The 26,351-nt window shown below is 35.2% G+C and overlaps 1 pseudogene across 1 annotated transcript in view; it reads left to right on the top strand.

The window, feature by feature from the left end:
- Positions 1–26,351, top strand: part of LOC143230031 (uncharacterized) — a 131,846-nt pseudogene that overhangs the window by 68,778 nt on the left and 36,717 nt on the right. The window contains exons 3-4 of the transcript XR_013016196.1: positions 5,076–5,939; positions 11,508–11,789. The product of XR_013016196.1 is annotated as an uncharacterized LOC143230031 (transcript). The remainder of the gene's footprint in view (positions 1–5,075; positions 5,940–11,507; positions 11,790–26,351) is intronic.

Here is a 26,351-nt window from a genome sequence, read left to right on the forward strand (position 1 = left end):
ATTGCTATTAGGAAACCTGAATTATTTATACCACCCACATGACTAGTCATTGCTATTAGAAAACCAGAATTATTTATACCACCCACATGACTAGACATTGCTATTAGGAAACCAGAATTATTTATACCACCCACATGACTAGACATTGCTATTAAGAAACCAGAACTATTTATACCACCCACATGACTAGACATTGCTATTAGGAAACCAGAAATGTTTATACCACCCACATGACTAGACATTGCTATTAGAAAACCAGAAATATTTATACCACCCACATGACTAGACATTGCTATTAGGAAACCAGAATTATTTATACCACCCACATGACTAGACATTGCTATTAGGAAACCTGAATTATTTATACCACCCACATGACTAGACATTGCTATTAGGAAACCAGAATTGTTTATACCACCCACATGACTAGACATTGCTATTAGGAAACCAGAATTATTTATACCACCCACATGACTAGACATTGCTATTAGGAAACCTGAATTATTTATACCACCCACATGACTAGTCATTGCTATTAGAAAACCAGAAGTATTTATACCCCCACATGACTAGTCATTGCTGTTAGAAAACCAGAATTATTTATACCACCCACATGACTAGACATTGCTATTAGAAAACCAGAATTATTTATACCACCCACATGACTAGACATTGCTATTAGGAAACCAGAATTATTTATACCACCCACATGACTAGACATTGCTATTAGGAAACCAGAAATGTTTATACCACCCACATGACTAGACATTGCTATTAGGAAACCTGAATTATTTATACCACCCACATGACTAGACATTGCTATTAGAAACCTGAATTATTTATACCACCCACATGACTAGACATTGCTATTAGGAAAACCAGAATTGTTTATACCACCCACATGACTAGACATTGCTATTAGGAAACCAGAAATATTTATACCACCCACATGACTAGACATTGCTATTAGGAAACCTGAATTATTTATACCACCCACATGACTAGACATTGCTATTAGAAAACCAGAATTATTTATACCACCCACATGACTAGACATTGCTATTAGGAAACCTGAATTATTTATACCACCCACATGACTAGTCATTGCTATTAGAAAACCAGAAGTAGTTATGTCACCCACATGACTAATCATAGCTATTAGAAAACCAGAATTATTTATACCACCCACATGACTAGACATTTCTATTAGAAAACCAGAATTATTTATACCACCCACATGACTAGACATTGCTATTAGAAAACCAGAAGTATTTATGTCACCCATATGACTAGTCATTGCTATTAGAAAACCAGAAGTAGTTATGTCACCCACATGACTAATCATAGCTATTAGAAAACCAGAACTATTTATTCAACCCACATGGCTAGTCATTGCTATTAGAAAACCAGAACTATGTATTCAACCCACATGGCTAGTCATTGCTATTAAAAAACCAGAAGTATTTATGTCACTTATATGACTAGTCATTGCTATTAGAAAACCAGAATTATTTATACCCCCACATGACTAGTCATTGCTATTAGAAAACCATAATTATTTATACCACCCACATGACTAGTCATAGCTATTAAAAAACCAGAAGTACTTATGTTACCCACATGACTAGTCATTGCTATTAGAAAACCAGAAGTATTTAGGTCACCCACATGACTAGTCATTGCTATTAGAAAACCAGAAGTATTTATGTCACCCACATGACTAGTCATTGCTATTAGAAAACCAGAAGTATTTATACCACCCACATGACTAGTAATTGCTATTAGAGAAACAGAATTATTTATACCCCACATGACTAGTCATTGCTATTAGAAAGCTATAATTTTTTATACCACCCACATGACTAGTCATAGCTATTAGAAAACCAGAAGTACTTATGTCACCCACATGATTAGTCATTGCTATTAGAAAACCCAAAGTATTTATGTCACACACATGACTAGTCATTGCTATTAGGAAACCAGAAGTATTTGTGTCACCCACATGACTAGTCATTGCTATTAGAAAACCAGAAGTATTTATGTCACCCACATGACTAGTCATTGCTATTAGGAAACCAGAAGTATTTATGTCACCCACATGACTAGTCATTGCTATTAGAAAACCAGAAGTATTTATGTCACCCACATGACTAGTCATTGCTGTTAGAAAACCATAATTATTTATACCACCCACATGACTAGTCATAGCTATTAAAAAACCAGAAGTACTTATGTTACCCACATGACTAGTCATTGCTATTAGAAAACCAGAAGTATTTAGGTCACCCACATGACTAGTCATTGCTATTAGAAAACCAGAAGTATTTATGTCACCCACATGACTAGTCATTGCTATTAGAAAACCAGAAGTATTTATATCACCCACATGACGAGTAATTGCTATTAGAAAAACAGAATTATTTATACCCCACATGACTAGTCATTGCTATTAGAAAGCTATAATTATTTATACCACCCACATGACTAGTCATAGCTATTAGAAAACCAGAAGTACTTATGTCACCCACATGATTAGTCATTGCTATTAAAAAACCCGAAGTATTTATGTCACCCACATGACTAATCATAGCTATTAGAAAACCAGAATTATTTATTCAACCCACATGGCTAGTCATTGCTATTAAAAAACCAGAAGTATTTATGTCACTTATATGACTAGTCATTGCTATTAGAAAACCAGAATTATTTATACCCCCACATGACTAGTCATTGCTATTAGAAAACCAGAAGTATTTATTCAACCCACATGACTAGTCATAGCTATTAGAAAACCAGAAGTATTTATGTCACCCACATGACTAGTCATTGCTATTAGAAAACCAGAAGTATTTAGGTCACCCACATGACTAGTCATTGCTATTAGAAAACCAGAAGTATTTATGTCACCCACATGAATAGTCATTGCTATTAGAAAACCAGAATTATTTATACCACCCACATGACTAGTCATTGCTATTAGAAAACCAGAAGTATTTATGTCATCCACATGACTAGTCATTGCTATTAGAAAACCATAATTATTTATACCACCCACATGACTAGTCATTGCTATAAGAAAACCAGAAGTACTTATGTCACCGGCATGATAGTCATTGCTATAAGAAAACCAGAAGTATTTATGTCACCCACATGACTAGTCATTGCTATTAGAAAACCAGAAGTACTTATGTCACCCACATGACTAGTCATTGCTATTAGAAAACCAGAATTATTTATACCCCCACATGACTAGTCATTGCTGTTAGAAAACCATGATTATTTATACCACCCACATGACTAGTTATAGCTATTATAAAACCAGAAGTACTTATGTTACCCACATGACTAGTCATTGCTATTAGAAAACCAGAAATATTTATGTCACCCACATGACTAGTCATTGCTATTAGAAAACCAGAAGTATTTATGTCACCCACATGACTAGTCATTGCTATTAGAAAACCAGAAGTATTTATACCACCCACATGACTAGTCATTGCTATTAGAAAACCAGAAGTATTTATACCACCCACATGACTAGTCATTTGCTATTAGAAAATAAAGAAAGTTTTTATCTTGAGACATCACTTGTTGACCAGCTGAGGAACAACTGACCACTTCCATGCGCTAACTACAACATTATATCAATATTATTCGCGAGAGAAACAGCTGTTACTTCAAAACAGTATTATTTTATAGCACAATCTAACGAATTTCTTGGCCAACGTATTATTTGGAAACTGCACATACATAGAATGAACGAAAAATGTTTTAAAACTCTGTACCACTATAGGAAGGTAGAAAACATGCATACATCACCAATATTCTCGTGTAGTTTTGCGCGAAATTCAAAGTCAATCAATCAGTCTCTGTAACCTTACATGGTTCAGCGGCAGTGTCTAAAGGCTTATAACGTTTAATATCTGCACTGAAAAGATCAAAGATGGCTCATTCCGTAGCTTTGCGCTTCACAACAAACGAAGCTGCTACATATGAAATATGTGGCAACACCTGTCGTAACGACATCTACCAGAACTTAATATTTGCTCAGCTACCTTGCTTTATGAATTAGTTTCCACGCTTGATATGTTTCCTTGTTTGTTTGTTTTCGAACTTCGCACAAAGCTAGCCATTTCTGATTTAGCAGTGTAAGACTAAAGAGAAAGCAGCTAGTCATCACCACCCACCACCAACTCTTGGACTATTCTTTTACCAACGAATTGTGGGATTGACCGTCACATTATAACGCCACCACGACTGAAAGGCTTAGCATGCCTGGTATGACGTGGAGTCGAACCCGCAAGCCTTAAATTACGAGTCGAGCCCCTAACCATCTGAACTGTGCAAATTAATTTCTATGAGCTGTTTTACGTTATGTTTTCTGCTTGGTATATTATAAATACATACATCCATGTATAGAATGTGTATTGATTGTACATTCCTTCTGTATCGTAACGTATGTTGCTTAATGGAGAAAAATATTAAAAACATTTAATGTAGCCTTCGTTTACTCTTATGTAATATTACTACGTTGTCCTATATTTGAAATAAACATATCTTAATCTGACTTTCTAACGAAATGCTCTTGTTTTAAATTACAGAACCAAGAGTTGACGCAGGAATTAAAGGACAATATTATTTTACACATATAAATTATATATATAACCTAAAGTAACTAATCAGTATCTATAGTTTCCTAATTTTTCCGATAAAGCATATGGTGCTAACTACATGAATATTATATTTATTTACTTGAAAAAAATCTAATGCTCGATATAAACAAGAGAGCACTTTTAATTTAAGTACTTGAACTTTCAAACTAGGCTATGAGTTGTTGTTGTGTTTATTTCAATAACTTAACTTTTAACTTATTTTCTTACAGCAATTATTTTAATTGAATATTTTATAAACTAAGTTAAACAGTTCTTGAAACGCTGTCGATAGTTGGTATTAATAAATTCGATGTATATATTTATATAATAAGCATTAGGCATCACATCGGATGTTGTTCCTTGATCATTTGTTATCCATGGTTTAAAAGGGTTGACTGAAATGGTTGCCTGCTTGTCTTCTAGGTCGTCGGTGTGGTTTCTGTTCTGTTTATAGTTCTGTCAACGATCGCTCTGACCCTCAACACGTTGCCTCAGATGCAAGTGGAAGACAAGGATGGTCAGCAAAGTGGAGACAATCCTAAGCTGGCCATGGTGGAAGCTGTATGCATCACGTGGTTTACTCTGGAGTACGTCTTACGGTTCATTTCGGCGCCAAATAAATGGAAGTTCTTTAAAGGTGCACTGAACATAATAGACTTGCTGGCTATTCTACCGTACTTTGTCTCTCTGTTTCTCATTGAATCCAACAAACACACCGACCAATTTCAGGACGTCAGACGGATCGTGCAAATTTTCCGTATTATGAGAATTCTGCGAATCTTAAAACTAGCCCGTCACAGCACGGGCTTACAGAGTCTTGGGTTCACACTGAGAAACAGTTACAAGGAACTCGGGTTGCTCATGCTATTTCTGGCCGTAGGGATAATGATATTCTCGAGTTTAGCATACTTTGCCGAGAAGGATGAGCCAGACACCAAATACCTCAGCATTCCAGAGACGTTTTGGTGGGCAAGTATCACCATGACAACCGTCGGCTATGGTGATATCTACCCGACCACACCTTTCGGGAAGATGATAGGAAGTGTCTGCTGCATCTGCGGAGTGCTTGTCATTGCACTGCCCATACCCATTATCGTTAACAACTTTGCCGAATTCTACAAGAACCAGATGCAGAGAGAAAAGGCACTCAAGCGAAATGAGGCGCTGGAGAGGGCCAAGCGAGAAGGCAGTATAGTGTCCTTCCACCACGTGAACCTGAGGGATGCCTTCGCCAAGTCAATGGACCTCATTGATGTGCTTGTGGACACTGGCCACAATATCAGTCAGGTGAGTTCTTCTTTATTATTCTTTTATTTGTTCTTATAGTTCGTACAATACCGTTAAAACTATCTACTCAATCAAGTTTTTCTCGCACGTTGATGAATCAGAATGACGTGTATAATATTGGCTCATTATTGATGCGAAAGTGTCGAAACACTCTTTGGCCTTCTCACCCACTATTTTCCATCCAATTTTAATAAAGGTCTCAAGTAGATTTAATTAAGCTTAATGTGTGCTAGGCCTGACTGTTTTTTTTAAACGTTATAAAGTAATCTGAGATTCTCGGGGTAAGTTAATCTCCTTATGAAGCCTCATATAATCTTGGCAGTCTTTAAGTAAGTTTCGTTTGTTTTTTTGTGAATTTTACGCACTAGATATCAGGCACAAGGGCTATCTGCGCTGGCCGTCCCTAACTTTTCAATGTAAGACTAGAGGGAAGGCAAATAGTCATCAGCACCCACCGCCAACTCTTAGACTACTCTTTTACCAACAAATAGTGGGATTGACCGTCACATTATAACGTCCCCATGGCTGAAAGACCAATCATGTTTGGTGTGACGGGGATTCGAACCCGCGACTCTCGGATTACGAGTCGAGTGCCTTAACCACGTGGCCATGCCGGACCCAGTTTGGTTTGTATTCTTAATATGAATTTTACGATTATCACCCACATCGTAATAAGTAAAAATAAGATAAACAGTATTCTGTTCGTAATTTTGGTATTGGCCTGACAATATTTTTTTTAATACAAAACATCTTGATAATATAAAACAACCTGAGAACTCTAATGCAGTGAATTTGTCTCATGTTTGATTGAATTTCGCTCAAAGCTACTCGAGAGCTATCTGCGCTAGCCGTCCCTAGTTTAGCAATGTAAACTAGAGGGAAGGCAGCTAGTCATCACCACCCACCGCCAACTCTTAGACTACTCTTTTACCAACAAATAGTGGGATTAACCATCACTATATAATGTCTCCACGGCTGAAAGGACGATCATATTTGTTGCGACTAAGATTTGAACCCACGACCCTCGGATTATGAGTCGGACGCCTTAACCCACCTGGCCATACCGAGCCTATTGTATCATCTTATTAACGTTACATGAAGAACGAACTGCAAAAGAATTTCCGCAAGTCTCGATTTTAATGTTCGACGCACTCTTTTTGGCGCCTGAACTTTGCACATTAATTGTAATGATAAAATCTTTTATTTTGCAAAGTTTCCAAATTATTAAAGAATAAATAAGAATGCAACTGGATCGTATATTTAGTAACAAGTAACAACAATTGTTATGGTGTGTACGCCTTTTATAAGTTGTCGACAAATGATTACAATTATGCTTGCCATAAGTCATTAGTGCTAGGCTTATTACACTCTTATACAACACTTTATTTATATAGTCCATTAAGAATTTTCAAAAATTAGAAGAGTGTATAACAGTAGTATTTCATCCACACTATATTTGTCATATACATAATATCCGGCGCGTTTTGCTCGATCCAGAGCTCTTCATGCCACAATAGTGGTCGGAATACAATGTATACAAACCATTTCATATAATGATAATTGCTATATTGTGTACATCTTATATAAGCTGACCTAGAGTAGATAAAAACAGCAGCATTTGAAAAACTGTAATATGTCTTAACACTAATTTCTTATGACTAGTGTAATTATTAACGAGTTTTGTAAATCCGCATTTTTAGGAATGTGTTGTGTTATAATTTATCTCGGACAAGCCTACAATTTATTAAGCTACGTATTACAATTTCAAATAACCTGAAATTGACTTAAATTGTAATTTAAACTTAGAAGTTAATTACGTATAGAGGTGTATCAAATTTATGATGTTTGCCAACAAAATTAATTCACACAGTTTTCTTTCTTAATACAAATATATTTTAATTTACAAACAATAATACAATTAATAACAATGGTTATTGGCTCGGCATGGCCAAGCGTGTTAAGGCGTGCGACTCGTAATCCGAGGGTTGCAGGTTCGCATCCCCTTCGCGCCAAACATGCTCGCCCTTTCAGCCATGGGGGCGTTATAATGTGACGGTCAATCCCACTATTCGTTGGTAAAAGAGTAGCCCAAGAGTTGGCGGTGGGTGGTGATGACTATCTGCCTTCCCTCTAGTCTTACACTGCTAAATTAGGGACGGCTAGCACAGATAGCCCTCGTGTAGCTTTGTGCGAAATTCAAAAACAAACAAAACAATAATGGTTATTACAAATAATAATTTATATACAAAAGTTTTCAAATTTTAATTTCGAGTTGATATCGATACAGTTCACTTCACGAGTAGCTAGCAAGCTCTTTACTGATCACGCGTGTTTTTCACCGCTGAAATTATCTAATTCTTCGTAGAAATACTAACATCCAATAGTTCTCAGCTGAATTTAAATGGTTTATAATGTTCGAAATCTATAAATGTGCCTGGTCAAATATCTGTAATTTGCCGGTTAAGAAGAGTTAATCACAGTTGTAGCTCCGAGGTTTATAATGTACCTAATGCAGCAAACCAACAATATATACTGTCTCTCTACGTGTTGCGGTGGCTACCTATTGTAACCGTCAGGCAAGATTTCGAAATTTCAGTTGGCAACACTACAGGCCATTACTCGTATTTACATACACATACGGCCAGGCATGGCCAGGTGGTTAAGGCACTCGACTCGTAATCTGAGGGTCGCTGGTTCGAATCCCAGTCACACTAAACATGCTTGCCATTTCAGTTGGGGGGCGTTATAGTGTGACGGTCAATCCCACTATTCGTTGGTAAAAGAGTAACCCAAGAGTTGGCGGTGGGTAGTGATGACTAGCTGCTTCCCTCTAGTCTTACTCTGCTAAATTAGGAACGGCTTGCGGAGATAGCCCTCGTGTAGCTTTACGCGTGGGTTAAGGCGTTTTACTCATAATCTGAGGGTCACGGGTTCGAATCCCCGTCGCAACGAAACATGCTCGCCCTTTCAGCCGTGGGGCGTTACGATGTTACGATAAATCCCACTATTCGTTGGTAAAAGAGTAGCCCACGAGTTGGCGGGGAGGACTAGCTAACTTCCCTCTAATCTAAAGTAGAGCATTCCTTTTAAATGTATATATGACTGGAGGAATTTTAAAAATACAAACTTGCTGTTGTAGCAGAAAGCACCATCGTTTGTTTGTTTGTTTATTTTTGTATTTCGCGCAAAGCTACTCGAGGGTTATCTGTGCTAGCCGTCCCTAATTTAGCAGTGTAAGACTAGAGGGAAGGCAGCTAGTCATCACCACCCACCGCCAACTCTTGGGCGACCGTTTTCCCAACGAATAGTGGGATTGACCGTCACATTATAACGCCCCCCACGAGTGAAAGGACGAACATGTTTAGTGAGACCGGGATTCGAACCCGAGACCCTCAGATTACGAGTCGAACACCTTAACCCACGTGGCCATGCCTGACCTAGCACCAACGTTTCATGTAAGTTGATCGGTACCGAACGACCGAGATCTTAACGTGACAGACGACTGTTTGTCTTTATATAGTAAATGCTAAAACACCTTACAGTTTTAGTCCTTGCAACAGAGACCAACTTATCTTTACAACTTTTAGAGACATTTAACGAACTTTAACCTACGACTAAAGTGTACGAAAAGCAGTTCACAGTAAAATGGAAAAAAAGTTTTATATTATGCAACGTTTTTCTTATGAACACAGTTATCGTTACTTAAGGATTATAATTCTTACTGTAATACATCTTTCTAAAGGTACTTCGTTTACATACAGTTGTCGCAAAAATTATGCATTCCATACTCCAAGACCGCGGGTGCGTTATAACAATAACAGTTAAATTCCAGTTTAGATCAGTAAAGAGTAGCCAGACGTTGACGGTGCGTACTGTTTACTAGCTGCATTCATTCTATTCTGTCAGTTCAAAATTAGGAGAAGATTTCTGCAGATAGCCTTTCTGTAGTTTCGCGCGAAAATGTTACGAATCTTTGGTTACATAATAAACAATTATAATGTCCCACGTGGCTTAACAATACGTCTACACTTTGGTTACATTATAACAATTATAATGTCCCACGTGGCTTAACAATACGTCTACACTTTGGTTACATTATAACAATTATAATGTCCCACGTGGCTTAACAATACGTCTACACTTTGGTTACATTATGACAATTATAATGTCCCACGTGGCTTAACAATACGTCTACACTTTGGTTACATTATAACAATTATAATGTCCCACGTGGCTTAACAATACGTCTACACTTTGGTTACATTATAACAATTATAATGTCCCACGTGGCTTAACAATACGTCTACACTTTGGTTACATTATAACAATTATAATGTCCCACGTGGCTTAACAATACGTCTACACTTTGGTTACATTATAACAATTATAATGTCCCACGTGGCTTAACGATAAGTCTACACTTTGGTTACATTATAACAATTATAATGTCCCACGTGGCTTAACGATATGTCTACGGAGTTGTAATGCTTAAATACGGGTCTTATCTCTGACACCAATAAACGTAACAATATTATTTATGAAAGCATAATGTTCACCTTCAGATAATGAGGTCAAATGGGTGATTCGTGCTCTAAACATATATATACAACCTAGATGTCAGATGTTCTTGCTTCACCAGATAAATTATACAAAAATAATCAATGATCTCAGAAAGCATTGTAATCCATACTCGAACCATTAGTGGACGACAGTACACACACACACTTCCTTGGATAAAAGCACTTATCTGCTTTAGGAAGTTAAATGCTAACATGCGATTTCGTTACTGAAATGGCAAAAATGTTAAAAAAACACGGCCTTATTATACTCTTACTATACACAACGAATACAAAAGCTATTTTTTTCTTCAAAAAATACATCGCTTAGTTCCCATTGAAAGGCGTGGGCTCGAAACCCAAACAAAACATGATCACCCTTCCAGTCGTGGTGGTGTTATTATATGAAGTTCAATCCCACTATTTATTGGTAAAAGAGTAGCCCAAGATTTTGCTACTCGGGAGGTGATGCCTAGTTTCCTTCCCTCTCGTCTACCACTTCTAAATTCGGGACGTCTGGCGCAGATAACTCCTCAAGTAAATTTGTGCAAAATTTAAAAACAAACAAACCAATCTGTCCCCACGTCTTTCAAAACAGTTGTATCTAATTTCATTATTTTAGAGTCTGGCATGGCCAGATGATTAGGGCGCTTTACTCATAATACACGGTGTTCGGAAAGTCGCTGTGTACTTATATATGTATATGATTACAAAACTGCACAGTGAATTTCCGAACACCGTGAATAATAGTCGCGGTTTCGACTCCCCTTCACACCAAACATGTTCACCCGTTTAACGGTGGGAGCGTTATAATATAACGACCCATCCTGCTATTTGTTGGTTAAACAGTAGCCCAAGAGTAGGCAGTGGGGGTGACAACTATCTCCCTCCCTCTAGTCTTACACTGTTAAATTAGGGACGGCTAGCACAGATAACCCTCATATTGCTTTGCGCTAAATTCAGAAAACTAACACATAAACCGTCATAAATTGTTTTGATTTCTCGTCAATAGGTGGATGCCACAAGTTTGGAAGAATCAGGTCGGATTCACACAGGAACTGGCTGTTATAAAAACTTTGATCGTTTCATGCATGGGGGAATATTAGGACGTCAAAAAGATTCCCAGGCCATACCTCTTGAGGTTATAAGCCCTACTGCTAACGATCTAGTCGACTTTTCGACTACCAAGAATGATGGAGGTACAGATGAGGACCGTGATGGGGCTCTTGAGGGCACAGAAATCTATCCCCTCAAGACAACTATCAACAGTCATCATCCAGACTACACTTCATCGGTGAGTTAGTTCACTTCCTGTGCTTTATAAAAAAGTAATTTCATTTTGCGTGTTCAAGCAGTTAGTACCCCGAAATTTGTATTTTATTAATAATTTGGTAATTAACTTAGTCTCAGTAGAACAGGAAGTACACATTGCAAATGAACGATTGATTCTTTTGAATAAGTTAAACAATTAAACTAACGGTCATTGTTAAATAAAGAACTGGTAGAAGTTTTACCTTGCTCATGGTTAATGTTTTTGAATTATCTAAATAAGTTTGTATTTTGTGGTTGCTACACAAAGTTAAAATGGAATCAGTTGCCGGAGTAAGACTGTAGGTCTACGCAATGTTCACAGTTTTCGGTCATTTTAAAACGTTCATGCATTTTGAGCGTTAGTAGTATAATAATAATATACTGAACAGAAATTGAGATACATATATTCTACCTCAGCTGATTTGAGGACTTTATTCGTTTTACATACTCATTCGTGGATAATGAGATAATTTTGTTTCGTGGAAACAAAAAACACGCCTTTTGTTTCCCTAGTGTTTAATCGCTGCTGTAAACTCTAATTTTCCAAACGTGTAATTATAGCTAATTACATTCATTTACAGGCGTGTAATAATTGCTAAAAAAAATTAATTTCGGACATATAATCACTGCTAACAACATTTATTTACAAGTATATTATTATTCCTAAGAGAGCATCTTTCTACAGATGTGTAATTACTCCTGGCAACGTGTGTTTTAATATATGTAATAACTGCTGATAACTGTTAGATGAAAGTACTTTTTCTTAAAAAAAAGCAACGTACGTTCCCTAAAAAAATGACAACCCCGATTACACACGATCGTAAGATACCCTTAATGTATTACTGTAATTGTATATTTCTTGATGATGTAAGTTTATTTATGGCTTAACGTTTTGCACGTTTATTATATGCACGTACTAATTTTTTTTTGTCCTGCATTTGTTACGGTTGACAATAATTAGTAACTCTAACGAACGTCCCATTATGGGCTGTATTTGTATTTTATTTCTGTTTCGTAGAGGGCGTGTTTGTTATGGTATTTACACGATTAATGATTGGTGCAGTCTAGAAATATCATGGAAATTTTATTTACTGTGTGAAAACTTACTACAATATAAAACTATCAAACTGAGCGAATTAAAGTTAGTTAACCAGTTAAGTACGAGTTAGTGAGTCTGTGAGTTTTGATTCATTTCGTAAGCTTGTTTTGATGAAAATTTGTTGCAAGTAAATGTCTTGAAGTTTATTTTTGAGTTGAGCGTACATTAACTTTTTATTGAAATGTTGTTTGGGAAGTTTGGCCTACCAGTAAACATAGCCTGTAGGCTTATATAAAACATCACCGTCGAAACAAATTAATTTATTATCGTCACATAAACTAAATCTTTTATTACTTTTACCGAATAATCCAAAAGAACCTACGCCAACAACAGAACATGTTACAATACTTGTTTCAGAAAGTATATTGTTTTGACAAAAATAGAATCGAACTAACCAGACTTGAAGATAACAACACCAAGATGAAACGACATCAAATTTTTTTCTGGAGATGATGAAACAGCGGAAAAAAGAACAACAGAAATAAAAATATAAGGGAGAGAATATTAAATAAGATAAAAAGAGACATAAAGTTGGAAGAAAAGGTAAAACAAACAAGAGAAATTCACTCTCAAAACTTGTAGGTTCTCTGTGTTAACCTGAAGATTACCTAAGAAGGTCGAAACGTTGTTCTGTACTTTATTTTACTTAAAGTTTTAATACCTATACCAGCTGTCTTGAGAATACATTTTTACTTTAAGTAGGTTTTTCGTAATCACGAATACCAAGAAAACGTTTATAAAAACTTAAAACAAGAATTTAAATAAAAATATATAATGTTTAGAAAATGATTAAGTAAAGACACAAATAGAGATACACGACGGTTGTGATGACAGAACTGAAGAAGTGAAAAACGTATAACAGTAAAATTAGAGACAGAATAAAACATATGGAAAATGAATTGGTAAATTCAAAGATCAAACGCGACACACTTCTTTCTACATCTGCCCCAAAACGCCAACGTAAAATACTACTTGCCATAAAATATGGAATAAAAAAGGTCTACACCTGTTACCACTACTGTTGCACCATCTATGACTGAAAGACCTTCCAAAATTATTCAAGCCATGATGTTATCAAAATGAGTTTTAGAACTTAGCTGACTAATTCAAGAACTTTGAGCAGTCACAAAATTCATGAACTATGATGTGAGGTGACCGTTAGAGGCTCAGTTTAAAATAATTTTTGAAGTGAATGGTTGTAATAGTAAATAATATGTCACTAATCTTGTCTTCAATATGAAAGGACTAACTTTAATAACATTAAGTAACCTTCCAGCTGATAGTCATAAACAGCTATCACACGTCTCTAGCTTCGTTATCCAACAGATTTGGAGTAATATACGAGAACAAAGTATCCATAGCAAAGCTTAGGAACAGACTTTGGGAAAAAATATAAGGAACTTTAGAAGACTTACAAGTACTTGGTAAGTTATCTTATCCAGATGCTTTAGCATGCGATCAATTCATGGATGTTTTAAAAGATGATGATACGCAAAATCAGTTATGATGAAGCAAGTTGGTATACTTACTGGAAGGAAACTCTCTAGTTACAGATAAATAACTAAAGGCGCCATCTAAAAGTTATGGAAACAGGATATCAGGTTATATTGATATACCAACTCCCCGTCTGATGATAATCTAGAAATAAACAACTAGGTACACAGCATGGAGAAAAGCATAGCTCACCACAATGTGTGTTTCAAATGTAACTCTGATTAATTAATTAATTTATTTATTTTTATTAGTATTATTTTTCTGTTGTTTATTTTTGACGCCAGAGGGCCAGTTATTTTTCTAACTTCAGTAATGTGACATTGTTGACCAAAAACGTTGTAAAATACTAAGTTACCTGTTTACATCCTTGGCATTTTTCTAAATAAGTTAAAATATAATTCAAACTTAAGTGATATCAGGTTATATATCTCCAGAATGTTACTTTATTAGATCAATATTTCGTTATTACAGCTAATTATTGACCAATAAAATTACAAATCGGAGATATAGATTATGATTTTATTTGTTTATCAAATTTTCTCATAATAAACTCCAGTTTGCGTTAAACAAAGCTAAAAATAGTATTTGAATAGTATTTTATTTATAATAATATATATATTTACTTATATCGTATCGTAAACACATGTATTTACGTAAAGGTATGTTAGTTTAGATCTGGTGCATGATGTTAATTTCGAACGTTCTATGTGTGATGTGATAATCCTTGGGATATAGGCCTCGTTGTAATGGAGCTCGACTCGCAGTCTCAGTGTCGCGGGGTTTTGTTTATAAAGATAAGAACGGGACAGTCAATAGAATACATGAAATTTTGATTATAAATATACATATTTAAGTATGAACGTATTTAAATAAACAAAATACAACACAATTCTAGAGTTTTCCAAATGTAGTAATTAATGACAGAAAATATAGTTTAATCCCTTTAAATAGAACTACTTTTTGAGTCGTTGCCAGCTTAACATCCTGTTGCGTAAAGATACAACAAATTGATGTGAAACTGCCAGGCTGTAGCAGTGTCGTCTTCGAGAGATCGATATATGTGAATCCTTGTTGAGGTATATTTTGATAGGAAGGAAAATCGCAAACTAAAACATTCGCCGTGATATGCAGAGCTGAGTTATAGGGGCATTACGGGAGTAATATTACACCATATTTACAAAAAGCAGCCTGACGGATCTAGTGTGGTGAACTTGGGACCAAGACAAACAAATTTGCAAATACTAGCTGGAGTATTCATCCGTTGGATGTATGAAATAAAAACTCGTGTATCAGAGGATAGGAAATTGTCATTGTATTTTTTATTAACATAATAAACATTAAAAGTGCAATATAATACATAAAGATAGCAACATTGAAAGAAAGAACTACTGTTTACAAGAATTCAAACACTACTGGTAACATAATTCATTCTAGTAGTTTAGTAGTTTTTTTAAAGTAGGTACGAGATCAGACAGGGCAAATAATACTGCAAAGAAGAAACTATACAACGCGGTAAAACCCACTAAGTGTCTCTTAAGTCCAAAATCATCTTCATCATCACTTATATGGACAAAATTTTACATTCTGGACAGATCATGCATAATTCAAGTGGGTTGTGAATTTTGGATAATCCAGAGAGCTATATATCGAGACGGTTCCAGAAACTTCAGTAGTACAACTTTAATGCTTTATGCTGGGTGGAATCATCGAATTATTAATGCATTATCCGGAAGTACAAATTTTAATGAGAAGAGTAAAGATTTTTAAAAGAGAAAAACATGTGAATGTAAATACAAACAGTCTAAAGTCGAACAACTAAAAAATGTTGATAAAAATGCTCAGGCAAAAGATAAGACTTTGAAACCAATTACTGAGTGAATTCAGAATAGAGCAGAAGAACTGTTTATACTCAAAGACAAAGATTTATTAAGTACAGTTGAAGTCGTTATGTCTCAAAGAGGGCTTGTTATGTTGGAAATTTGGATAAACTAGTGGACACAAACAACGACTACAGTTGGCTCTTCCATAGTCTTCGTCAACTCCACTACTTTTCAACAGTTGGATACTTAAGTATTAATGACGTACTGGGTAGAGTAAAGGAACAGTTATTTTGAGTTGGGAATCTGTTGACAATTGATATAAAGTCAGGGAAATTTTTTGTGAGAGAAAAGGTCCTTAAAAGAAGCTGTACTGGCCATTATAACAACATTTTGCTGGAGCATCACATGGTAGAGTTGCTGACCCTCTTCCATAGAGTAACAGCGTTAATAAATGCATCATAGTTGTGATGAACTCTTTCACCAAAACGTCAGAAATATTGATGATGTTAGAAAAACACGTAGGTTCAATACATCTTGTTAGAAATGGATAAAAACCTTATAACCCAAGCGAATTCGAAAGGTGGACGCTTCTTCCTCAGGAGAAAACAGAAGCATATGTTGTTCCTGTCTGAGAAGCAAAACCTTTAGCAAAGAAACCCATTAATGAGCTCATTTTAAAATTTAGGATGCATATGGAACTTCACCCAGATTAGAAACAAAATTTCAAATTAAATTTATTTACACAAATGTATCTAACCATTGAAATAAGAAAGACCGAACAACTGCCGTTTATCCATATTCAATTTGAATGGAGAGATATTACTGCACGCTTTCAAATCAATTTTCATTCATCTGGATGAACACCAGTAAATGTGCGATCAAGATCTTCCACTGCTAATTACGAGTTACTGAATGGGACTACGAAACGTTTTAGGTAATACATCAGTATCACTAACTTTGGGAAAATATAATAATGTACAGTGTTATTGTGTTAACGTTCTGGAAAGTTTGTTTGTTATCTGTTACTAAACACAAAGCTACACAATAGGCTATCTGTTCTCTGCTAAATGCAGGTAAAGAAACCAAGTTTTCAGTTTTATAAGTTTTCAGACTTGAAACTAACATACCAGGGAACCATCCTGATAATCACTCAACACATTTATAAACAAAATATGCAAAGCAACAAATTAACACCACTGATATTACACAGACTAGTGATAAAATGAAAAGCTGCTATTATATAACTGGGTTTCATTGACACAACATAGTATGGCTGTTAAACAGCAGATGTTGGGTAGCACCATATGTTTTACTGAAAACATCCATGATGTCTTTTATAGAATTCTGAACGACAGGTAGTTGAAGGAAAACCTCCTTCCTTCTAATAATCTTTGGAAGTACGTCTGTGGTAAAATAGCCAACTAGGTAGCTTTAAAAACTAATTTTCAGGCAGAAAGTCAACCTGTTGAAGAGCCTAGAATTTCTCCTCAGATCACAGAGCCACTCAAACACACATCTAGAGAGATTTCCACCCACTGACAGATCAGAAAGAACAAGGAGTCATCTCATTTGCATATCATAAGCCTCAGAAAAGAAAACCACCAAAAAGGCTTGGTTAATAGACAGTTTAAACACAATAAAGCATGACATTAAATGTTTTGTTTTATTAATAGGAATTTTTGTTATATTTTGCTCAACGGCTTTAGTAGATAATTTAGTATTTGTAATGTGTAATTGGGAACATTGATTATTATTAATTGAAATATTTACTTTTTGCTAATTACGTAATTTAAAGTTTAGTATACTTTTTATTTGTGTATCACAATTGTTCAAATGGACCTCACAATCTAAGAAAGTGGCTGTCTTTTTTTTCAGTGTCTTCGTGTCCTGTGGTACTTTAAAACCTACCACAGTATTAAAAATGCTAGAGTGAATAGTTACAGTTAATGAAAGTTAATAACTTTGTGGTTAGGCTTACCAGTGAATATAAAACATTATTAAAGAAATATTTGTTTGTTTGTTTGTTTTGGAATTTCGCACAAAGCTACTCGAGGGCTATCTGTGCTAGCCATCCCTAATTTAGCAGTGTAAGACTAGAAGGAAGGCAGCTAGTCATCACCACCCACCGCCAACTCTTGGGCTACTCTTTTACTAACGAATAGTGGGATTGACCGTCACATTATACACCCCCACGGCTGAGAGGGCGAGCATGTTTAGCGCGACGCGGGCGGGAACCTGCGACCCTCGGATTACGAGCCGCACGCCTTACGCGCTAGGCCATGCCAGGCCTATTAAAGAAATAAGATAATTCTTTATCATTATCTTGAATATACTTTGCATTACTTTTACTTAATAATCCAAAAGAACCTAATCAACAATAGAAAAAGTTTCCACGATATAAAGCGCTTACACACTATATGAAAAATAAAAATAACATTTAGGTAAAAAAATATGTTTTCCTGTCTACCTCTGTAGTCACCCAAATGGGGAGTGGCAGTTTTGAAATCAGTTGATCAAATGAGCATAATTTGTTTTTGGTTGAAAATGTTTATTACTTGAACTCAGTATAAAACGTGTCTCTAACATTCACATCGGTAATAATGAGGGATGAAGACAAGCTATAAACAAATATTCCACAGCTGTGTTTGTTGGGGAAATAATGTCCACCATGTCTTTATTTTTCTTCCAATGTCACATAGAATACAAACAAGTTTCATCTTGTTTTCAACTGAATACTTCTCTCTCTCTCTCTGGCCCGGCATGACGAAGTGTGTTAAGGCTTTCGACTCGTAATCCGAGGGTCGCGGGTTCGAATCCCAGTCGCACCAACTATGATCGCCCTTTCAGCCGTGGGGGTGTTATAATGTAACAGTCAATCCCACTATTCGTTGGTAAAAGAGTAGCCCAAGAGTTGGCGGTGGGTGGTGATGACTAGCTGCCTTCCCTCTAGTCTTACACTGTTAAATTAAGAACGGCTAACGCAGATAGCCCTCGAGTAGCTTTGCGCGAAATTCAAAAAAACAAACAAACAAACGAAACAAACTTCTCTCTGAAACCATTTTGTCTTATATTATAATGAATATTTATTTTAAATGAAATTTAATACAGGCACATTTGATGGTTTTTCCCCCGTTTCAAATAACACTACTATTACTTGAAAAAATTATTAGAATACGTCTGATAAATATGCAACAAAGCTCAGGGTGAGGTCTCAATATTCTAAAAACCGCATTTTTAAAAGAAACGTTCATAATAAATGGAAATGGTATTAGGTGGCACGTTCAGTTTAGAAAGCTTACAAGTTTCGTGTTATGTTACACTGGCAGTGAAAACAAAGAAATATACCATCATTATGAACACAGGTCTGGAATACTGGTATAAAATGTCGAAGTTTTGTGCTTCACTCTTCATGATTCATGGCTTCTTAAATGATGATGTAATCGTAAGAAAAATCGGGCAGATATCTTATACTACCACAACCTATCAGAACAACCATAAAAACTAAGTATGGATTTGTTTCTGTAACATTCATTACCTGCGAGGTCCACAAATTGCACCAAGTTAGTTGTTTTCCATTTTATTTATTTCCCTTTTTACTGTTAAAACACGCGTTGTTCAGAATTGGTCAAACAAGTTATGTGAAATAACTCATTTTATGTGTAAAATACACAGGAGACGCTAGCAATAATTAGTGTAATTAATTGCCATACTTATTTATTTATAGTCTTTTATGTGATTTACACGTTGCCAAACGCCTTGCCCTTTAACCAACAAAGTCAGAGCCCAACAAGATATTTGGATTATAAATAGTGGATTTTTTTTTAAAGTAAGGTTCGTGGTAACTGTAAGATTAGCATAGGGGTTACGTTCTCAAGACAATTGAAAATATTGGCTTTCACACACACACAGAAAAACATAAACTTTAAACAGCAGAGAATTAACTCTGTAGAGTACCGTAATTTTCATGTTGAACTTGAAGTCAAACTGTACAAAATACAAACCTAAAATTACTAACAGTGCGATTTAAAAATATGTACAAGAACATTACAGTCATGGAAATCCTAAATCCCCAATTTGAATAAACCTCGGTAATCGAAGTCTATGAGTATCTTGAATCAGAAAGAGCTTTTTCATCCCCTTTCTAGAAGTGATAATTTGTAGATGACATCATACAAAATACGAAACAATATCAAAATGTAGTTCTGATACATGCTATTCCACCAAGGTTTTAAATCAGCGGTGTTTACATGACGTTTTGATTTAATATTCAAAATCGTTTTAATTTATGCTACTCAACCCTCTATAGTCCCCCTATACTGGATGATCTAACAATCTATTGTCAAACAAATCATTCAGAAATGTAAATATAAGAAGATAATTGTTAGTTATGTGGGCTTAGATGTGATGGCTCTACCAAATGACCATATCATTGAATACAATTAAGACCGTATACTATTAAACTTTTATTAATACACATAATACACTGAAATATCAATTGTAAAGGTATGGACTATAACAAATGAAGCATTTGAAACCATAAAATTTCTAAATAACTTTACGATAACAAGAACAGTTATAAGTTTTTTATAAAAACAGATTAGATAAACATGTTAATAGTCTTAAAATGGTGACAAACAAGCAACAGATGTGTTCAAAATGTGACAAACAATAATATAGTATTATTACCATTATATTGTTTTTTCCTAGACTTTCAACACAGCATTTATTACATATGAGCGAGCCTTTGATAACAATTAACCTACTCATTTTGGTAAAATTATTCATACAATTGAACCATATTAAAATATTGTACAGGTGGTTATTGTATCATTGTTTTAACGACTTTGAAATAGCTAAACGGTAATGTTTTTTTTGCTACATTATATAGAGTTGAATTTATTTCAACTTTTAAAAAAATCTTTGAGTCGTTCAAATGTTCAACCTACTTATGCAAAATTCTGATCTTACAACTTAAATTACAGTTTGTATAAGAAGCTGTTTTATGACTGGACTTTGATGTGGCACAACTCCACATGTTTGAAAGAAATGGACTTCTAACATTAACTGTTGCTTTTCATCAGCTAATTTTGTCATTTTCAGTATAAACGTATTTTTGTTAATCAATACACTTTGTAATTGACATTCTGAGTATAATAAACGTTTCAAGAATGTGACCTTGAAAAGTACTTTGAATCAATATATTGATGTCATAGAATGTTTCCGTAACACCATTCTATACCACTAACAATTATTTTTCTATATCTCTCATTTTTTGGATATTTGTCAGTGGACCTTTAAATCACCATTTATGGTATTCAGTCAGGCCATGGATTTTCTACTTTCTCATTCAAATGTAGACATTTTCAAAAAAAAAAACTTTCGTTTATGCTAAGTCTAAGTACTTTTTTACACAGCACAAGGTTCAGAAAACTGTTGAGTTCATTGTAGACACCTTTGTTTTTTGTTTTATCCATGAAAAAAAAACGCACCTCGTCTATTCATGGGTAGTTGGGATGTCATAACTTTAAAGCTGCACCATTTCCATGAAGTCCGACAATAAGGTTTTCCAATGGAAGGTCAGGTGATATGTGGAGTTTATGACCTTCCTTATGTTTCAGTGGGCTTGACCAACAGTTACATAGGTAGTGCATGCTTCCTAAAAATATGTAATTTAGTATATGGTAGTAAGATTTGTTAGCTCAAGCCATCTAATGAGATTAGAATCCTTTCTCGAAATGGAGATCACTTACTAAATTTTATAAATAAAATTCACTAAATCTTAATATATATTTTAATAACTTCTACCCTCTGTCCTGTACAAAATTTGAGTTTGAATTTCAGTATTGTTTATCGTGTTTTTGCACAAATACGTTTGTTTCCAGTTTCTTTCTTTCTCAAATACAGTAAGCTTCAAATACATTCAATACCATTTCGTGATTTATCTTCCTGATTTCTTCAGTTGTAACGCAGGCCTACTTAACTCTTTTTGTGGAAATCAGTTGATCTCAGAATACTACTGAGTAGGTAGGAGGAAGAAATATGGTGCCATGAGTGCAGGATATTATTATTGAGTTTTCTTCTAAAGTATACATTATCCCGGACCAGCATGGCCCAGTGTGTTTAGGCGTTCGACTTGTAATCCGAGGGTCGCGGGTTCGAATCCCGGTCGCACCAAACGTGCTCGCCCTTTCAGCCGTGGGAGCGTTATAATGTGACGGTCAATCCCACTTTTCGTTGGTAAAAGAGTAGCCCAATAGTTGGCGGTGGGTGGTGATGACTAGCTGCCTTCCCTCTAGTCTTACACTGCTAAATTAGGAACGGCTAGCGCAGATAGCCCTCGAGTAGCTTTGTACGAAATTAAAAAAACAAACAATACTCCCATCCTAGTGTCGTTGAATTTTAAGAGGATTCTATTTTTATACAAGTTGAAGTACTCATGATTAAGAGGAAGATTTGGTCGTTTAAGGCAGATGGTATCAAGTGTTGAATCTTGAAGAAGCTGCATCTTGGACATTAGGCCAGATGGTATCAAGTGTTGGGTCTTGAAGAAGCTGCCTCTTGGACATTAGGCCAGATGGTATCAAGTGTTGGGTCCTGAAGAAGCTGCATCTTGGATATTAGTCTTTTGCTTGTGATACAAAGTTCAATGGCTTCTCGTTGCTGCTACATACTCAGGAAACAAACTGCACCAGGAATAGCTTATCACATTCACCCTGATGATTTATCTCAGTGTGAGGAAAGCAATGATAATGGAGGAAGAAAGACTAGAGGATAAAGCCTGCCAAGATGAGCTATCATACCAGCAAGAACCGTTAACTGATGAAAACAGTGAAACATGGGACGTCATAAACCTCTTTCATCTGAGAGGTATCTTGCTAATGCAACTATGGATTATGAAGACACATAGGGTCATGCTGCTATGGACCTGGAATTGTCTACTTTTCCATAGATTGAAGTTCCTGAGTATGCCTACAACATTACACCCCAACATTTAGGACATTTCAACCAGGCATTGAGCAAGAGTCTCGGGGCATAAAGTGTACTGGTGTCCTCGTAGGTCTCTTTGAGTGAGGCTAAACATATTTATCTCCTATGATTTAAAGGCTACAGCCGTGAAAGGCCTATACCAATTCCCTACAAATTTTAGGTTATCAAGTGTTGTTAACAAAACCATGTTGGCACGGCAGATTTAGAAATTGAAAATGCTTCTATATCCAATATAGAAGCACATTATTTAGATTTATAAATTAAAATAATTGGTAAGGATATTAATATTAATATTCTTGATAAAAGAAAATATTTTGCCTTTCTATATATGGTTTACCCTTTTTTAACAGTAATGTACCATACCCTTATATGTTATAAGCATTATAACTTCAAATTATTCAGATTTTGTAATATTTATAATAAATTATAATAAATTTTGTTAGTAATGATGAAATAGTGATACAAAAATTAACATTAAATGGAGTTAATAAAGAAACTTTAAATAAAATTATTAAGATATTCTGTAATAAATATAAGAAGGTGTTAAATAAATATAAAGAAATAAATATTCACTAAATTTTACTAAAAATTTCTAACAACTATTTTTAGTTGTAAATAAGATCATTAAACAACTCGACACTACTTTATGCGGATGTACATCCTACCGCATATAAAGATTTGTTTAGAGTATGAAATTGATAATTACAGTAGACTTAATGTATGGAAGTCGGAATCCTTCAGACCAGTGTAATTTGTTTACTGGGCTACAAATTATTGACTTTCTACCATAATGGGGGCTGGAATGCTAGCTTCAATAGGTAAGTTTATTTAACTTAATTACCCTCGTAATTTGGTTACCATTTGGTAGTACCCTATTTTTATTTTTTCTTCTTCTTCTTTACTTTGGAGAGGATTCACCTTCCCACAACTGTCTGCAGACAGTGAAGAGTGATATAGATGTGGGACGTTGTGAACACCCGCATCTCACTCTCCTGTTCCTAATTTCTATTCCTTTAATTTTAAATTATTTTATTTCATCAATTTAGTTTTTGTGAGACTAGCGAATAAAGGTTAAGACTGATAGGCAGTGTATCCCCACCGCAGTGTGGGTCCTACTTCCACAGTCACCTCCAAAACCTAGGGTTCATTCTATATCACACATTTTAGCCCGTACCTTGGGATCCTTTCAACTGATGCAGCGTTTTGTATTTTTTATTTCGGCTTGTTTGTGGTTACAATAAACTAACATTATCCAGATGTTTATATTCCTACCTTTTGATTTTGTTGTATTTTACTGAAATAATAGTATTAATATTCTCTTCAAATTATAAATATATATGTATGTGGCCTTACATGCATACACATCAAATAACGTAATTCATGAGTGTTTTATAACTCAAATGGTCCAGTTACACAAATAACACAACATGTCCATGGAGACAAAATTGATATGAAATATTAAGCTCTTATGATTTAAAGATAAATGTAGTTACTGAAAGATATTTCAAAATACTTGTTATTTTCATTACTGCTTCTAAGAGAATATTTCAATTTTTACAATAAAATATTTAGTGGATAATGAAATTTCATGGTGGAGTCAAGAGCAGAAAATACTCTCATGTCACAGCAAGAGAGAACACAGTTTTAACTTATGTCTTCCATACAAAGTACTGCAGATAAGAACACAGTTTTAACTTATGTCTTCCGTACAAAGTACTGCAGATAAGAACACAGTTTTAACTTATGTCTTCCGTACAAAGTACTGCAGATAAGAACACAGTTTTAACTTATGTCTTCCATACAAAGTACTGCAAGATATTTCAATTATAACAAATTGAAATATTCATGGGAGTTAAATTCTCAGTAGTGAGTTAAATGAATGAACAGGAACTTTGATATTATAACAAATTTAAAGATGGTGAAGTCAGTGTTCCACTTCATTGTAACGTAGTATTTTCAGTCATGCTAATTGAAATATTTTGAAAAGCACACAAATGAATATTATCTTAATGTTGTTTTGGTAGTAAGTCATCAAAATACAAGTTATCAATGTACTATAGAGAGATGGAAAGTAACACGTGCGTGGTAAAAGCTTTAAAAGTTGCACCAAAATCTTGTAACTAGAAAAACTCTGTTTGAAGAGATTTTTTTGTGTGTGTTTTTCTTACAGCAAAGCCACAACAGGCTATCTGCTGATTTCCACCAAGGGGAATCGAGCCCCTGATTTCAGCGTTGTAAATCCGTAGAATTACCGCCGTACCAGCGGAGGACCCCTTAGGAGAGAGAGAGTATAAATATTAATGGGCTTAAATTGGCATCAGCTAAACCAAGTCAGCTCATGTGAACCAGTTTTACAAGCTTCATCCTCATTTCTTTTAATCGGAATCAGGCTTCATCCATGTGATAATCAAATGGTTGGGAAGGGTATGAGGCTAGGTTGGAAGGGAAGCCATGTTGGTTGTCGTCCAGCAGGAATGGTACAGGGTAACATGATTACTGCTATTGAAAAATTAGATACCCAATGAAACCTGGAGGACAGAGAAATACTGGGATATATTTTTGTGGGTGAAATAAGTTATGGGTTTATGTGAGGCCCATATATATATGTGACTTATGAAAGTCATGAATTTTAGTATTCTGTTTGTAAAGGTAGTTTGTAGAAACACGTGGTTGTAGCTAGGCAGTTACATCTTACAAATTACGTTCATATTGAATTGAACTTCTGGCAAGTTGGAATTCATCCAACCTCAAAATTATAAACCTTCGTTTTACTATTTAAGATAAAATTCTTAAAACCTTTTGGCTATTTTGAGTTACGTTTCCAGTCTCTTAGTATGTATGCTTAAACCTCCAGGTTTGAAAGCCGCAATATGTCATGAGTAGTAACGGTGTGGTGATTACAGTATTCGTAACTCTAGGGAGCTAACAAACCACAGGCAGGCCCACCAAGGGGCCCATGAGAGTGATAAAAATGTCTATGAAACGTATCAAATCACATTGGAATACTTAATCAAACGTTAACTGTCCCTTCAATCACTTATATATGTACACAGCATCATTCCAAAAACTATTCGAGGAGAGCATGTTCCAATTCTTTTTCAGCGCCCTTGATGGCCCTTGGCGATGCTAACTACAGAAATAGTCT

Source organism: Tachypleus tridentatus, chromosome 10 (assembly GCF_004210375.1).
Source record: "Tachypleus tridentatus isolate NWPU-2018 chromosome 10, ASM421037v1, whole genome shotgun sequence".
Taxonomy (NCBI): Eukaryota; Metazoa; Arthropoda; class Merostomata; order Xiphosura; family Limulidae; genus Tachypleus; species Tachypleus tridentatus.